Below are 4321 nucleotides of genomic sequence, written 5' to 3'. Positions count from 1 at the left end.
GGTCAAAGGAAATGAACATAGAGTTCTCAGATGACAAATTAATGTTGCAGTCATATAAAAATGCTCTAAATCATCTGATTTGCAAATTAAATGCAAATTAAAACTCTGAGATACCACCTCACATCTATCTGATTGGCTAATGTGTCAAAAAAGGAAAATGATCAAAGTCGAAAGGTATATGGGGAAACTGGGACCCTAATGCATTGTTGGTGGTGTTGTGAATTGATTCAACCTTTTTGGCAAGCAATTTGAAACTTTGCCCAAAAAGCCATTAAACCCTTTGATCCAGGAATACCACTACTAAGTCTTTATCCCAAGAGATCACAAAAAAGAGTAAAATACCCACATCTATGACAATATTTATGGCATCTCTTTTCATAGTGGGAAAGAACTGGAAATTTAGGGGATGCCCATCAATTGGGGAAATGGATGGATAAATTATGGTCTATAAATATGATGAAATATTATTGTTCTGTAAGAAATCATGAGGAACAACAATTTGGGAAAGACTGGTAAGACTGTGATGCTGAATGAACTTAGCAGAAACAGAAAAACATTGTTTACACCAACAGCAACATTGTGTGATGATCAACTTGGATGATCTTGCGCATCTCAGCATTACAATAATGACATACCATACACATGTAGAGAGGAAAGAATGGAGTTTAAAAATAGAACAAAGGTTACTATTTTCAATTTTTAAAATTTGTTTTGTGCATTATGGTTTTCCCCTTCTATGTTTTTTTCTAACCTTTTTGATTCTTCTTTCACAGCATGATCAATATGGATATATGCTTAACACAGTTATACATGTATATCATAAATTTATTTCTTTCTGTTGTTGGGAGGGAAGTGAGGGGAGAAAAAAGTAAAATTCAGAATTTTATGAAAATTATTGTTGAAAACTATCTTTGTAGAAGAATAAATACATCAAATATTTTTTAAAACTTTGCAAAAATATGAATGTTAAAAACTATCTTTTCATATAATGGGAAAATTTTAAAAATACATTTAAAAAATGAAGACTTGATGAACATCAGAACTTGAATGAACACCAGACTCATGACTTATGCAGTTGATTTCTTCACTCAAATTTGTCACAATTCTCTTCATGAATTTACATATCATCCTTATGCAGGGACCATGCTAATGTTCTCTGTATCATTCCAGTTTTAGTGTATGTGCTGTCAAAGCGAGCACCACAGTTCTCTGCATAGAATAGCCACTTAATGTTTCATGATCTTTAAAAACTTCTAGTTGGAATTTCTTAGTTCCCATTTAAAAAAAATTTGATATTTAGGAAATTTAGAATGCATATATGACTTAGCTGATTTTAAAAATCAGATTACTTATGAAAACAGTGAAAAGTGTGAGTTTATTTTTGATGATGGTACTTGTCCTCTCTCAAAGAAGACTGTGACATTAGGGTGGTGACAGCATGATAACACATTAATTGAATTGAATCAGGGCTTGCTGTGCTAAGTCATTAGCCTCAATTTCTCCTCCAGAGTCATCTGGATGCAGTAGCTGGATATGAATTGGGACAACTGGAAATGATCCTGAATATGAGGTAGTCAGGGTTAAATGACTTGCACAAGGTCACACCGCTAGCAAGTGACAAATGTCTGAGTCTGGAGTTCATCTGGTCCTCATGACTCCAAGGGCAACACTCTATCCACTTTGCTACCTAGTTGCTGTGTTTATTTTTTATTCTTATATTTATGTAACATTTTAAAAATTCTGATAAAAACAAAAATACTTATCTTTGAGGTAATTCAGGCTCTGATGGGTTAATTCCTGACAAATATTTGTGAATTTTATTTTTTAAGGAAATGGGGTTATGACTCATGCACTTTTACTATTATAACTGTACTTTAGTATAAATTTACAAAGTTATTCATTGCATCTTTGTCTTTTTAACTTCTTTCCTTTATTTTTTCTTCTTCCTTCAATTTCTTCATCTTACCCTTCCATCCTTTTGGTTTGTTTTATTTCTCTTTGTTCAAGAGACAAGATACTAAAATGACAGTTTATGGCTGGAACAAAAACCTAATAGATCATTTAATAATCTCATCACTTTTATTGGTAAAGACTATGAGGCTTAAAGAAATTATGAGAACAATTCAGAGCTGTCTCTGTTAAGGCAAGGACTAGAAGAAGAATTCAAATCTGCTATGGTTTCTGCTTTTTGTAGAACATTTTATAATCAATGAATTCTTCATCTCAATTTCTATCTTTTTGAGATGATTTTGTCTTTTGTATGCTCTAATTATTTGATTTAATAAATTAATCAATTAATTTGTACTGTGCTATGCATCCTATACTTTTTTTCTTATCTCAACACCCTAATTTTCTTGTTTTCATTTCCATTCTTTCTATTCTTGATAATTTCTATATCCCATTAGATGACTTAATTCCTCCCACTCATTTCAAAGTTGTCTCTCTTTTGAAAAATCGCATTAGAGTAGATTTAACTTACTTCAGCATGATTTTTGAAGGCCTGTTCTGTAAAGAGAGGGTTCCCTAAATTGCTGATTCAGCTCAGGTGATAAGCCTGGCCCTTATACCCCATGCAGCTGTAGAAAGACAAAAGAAGCTCACAGCAGAAGATATGGACTTCTCAGCAGGTGAACTTTGTTTTGTGTATGCATAAAGGGATTTTGCTTCTAGGATTGGGAGTCAGTGCAGCACTAATTGGACCTGATTTATTAGTTTGCCAACTACTGTAATTGCCTAAAACCAGAAATTTTTCTTACCTGCTAGATTGAGGTCACAATATATTATTCAAGATTTTACATTGGATAATTGTGCTTGTATTTTCAGCAAAGGACAGGAAATGTTAAGTACCTGAGGTTTTGGGGACTTTGGTTTAAAACTATTAATTTGATAGTATATGAAGAAGTTTTTCTTTTAAACGTTAGTGCAAACACCCATATACATACAAAACACATACATAGATACCAACAGAATTAATTCTTTATATATCAAAAACTGTAGTTGTGATTACTAGCTTTCCCATACACTATCTGTGTGATTTTGGGTGAATTATTTAAGTTCTTTGAACTTTAGTACCTTGATCTGTGATATAAAGAATAATAATCATAAAGTACTTTAACAATATGCCAAGTCTTATCCTAAGTTCTTTACAATTATCTCATTTTAGCCTCAGAACATACCTAAGATAAAGGTGCTAATATTGCATCCATTTTACAGATGAGAAAGCTGAGTCCAACAGAGATTAAGTGATTTTCCCAGAGCCACATAACCAAGTTTCTTAGATCATATTTTAATCTAGTGGTGCAAGCTAAGCTACTTGACTACTCCAAAATGAGTGAATTAATATTTATTGGCTTGCAAGATCATTTCCAGTGTTAAAACTCTGATTTACAAAAATGTTATGTCTATTTTCTTCTCTTTCACTTTACTCTTTCTTTTTCCTATTTCCTTTAGTTTATTATTTAATACTAACAATTTATTATGTGAGATAAAATCAGAACTTTAATAGAGTGTTGGGGATATAGTCTGATTACCTTCAGGCTGATTATTACAAACTAAAGACAAATATTTTAGAAATCTCATGAATAGTTTTGTTATCCCACTCAGTTTGAATGAACTACATACCTTGCTGTAACCTAGTAGGTAAGATTGAATCAATTAATAGGAATTTATTCATCTTTCCTAAACTTCATCTTCAACATTGGGCTAAAATACGATATTTTCTCTCTAAAAGTTTATAATTTATTTTTATTTTTATTTTATTTTTATTTATATATTTCAAATACATGTTTTGAAGTTTTTCACATTTTTTTCACATTCATTTCACATTCATCCATATGCATATGTATTCTTTCCACTCTTCCTTCCCAACTCCTTCCCCTCAGCAATGAACAATCAGGTTAATATTCTATATACATGATTGTGTTAAACATATTTGCAAATTAGTAAATTTCAGGACAAGGACTTACTTTTAAGGGAAAGAAAAGCATAAGAGGGATTTTTTAAAAAAGTGAATGTAGTCATCATCAGATTTTGAAGGATTTTTGTTTCGTTTTGTTTTGTTCTTCTTTCTCTGGATGGTGATAGCATTGTTCACAACTGGTCTAATATGGTTGTCCTAGCTCTCTGAACTTTTAAGAGCAGTGGCATCCATCAAGATTGATCATCTCACAATGTTGTCATTTATGGGTACACTGTTCTCTTGGTTCTGTTACCTTCACTGTATATCAGATCCTCATTCCATGCTTCTCTAGAGTGTGACCATTCATGGTTTCTTATATATCATAAATTTTCAGACATTCCCCAATTGATGGACATCTCCTAA

General features: G+C 32.0%; 1 non-coding gene across 1 annotated transcript; it reads right to left on the bottom strand.

Moving 5' to 3' along the window:
• Positions 1 to 1090: 1090 nt before the first annotated feature.
• On the bottom strand, positions 1091 to 1200 carry LOC141490252 (U6 spliceosomal RNA). Its single transcript, XR_012469111.1, has one exon. It is a non-coding gene; the product is annotated as a U6 spliceosomal RNA (small nuclear RNA).
• Positions 1201 to 4321: the final 3121 nt, after the last annotated feature.

The sequence above is a fragment of the Macrotis lagotis genome, chromosome 5 (genome assembly GCF_037893015.1).
Source record: "Macrotis lagotis isolate mMagLag1 chromosome 5, bilby.v1.9.chrom.fasta, whole genome shotgun sequence".
In the NCBI taxonomy this organism is placed as follows: domain Eukaryota; kingdom Metazoa; phylum Chordata; class Mammalia; order Peramelemorphia; family Peramelidae; genus Macrotis; species Macrotis lagotis.
Note: the sequence above shows the minus strand (reverse complement) of the source record. Positions and strands in the feature narration are given on the sequence as shown.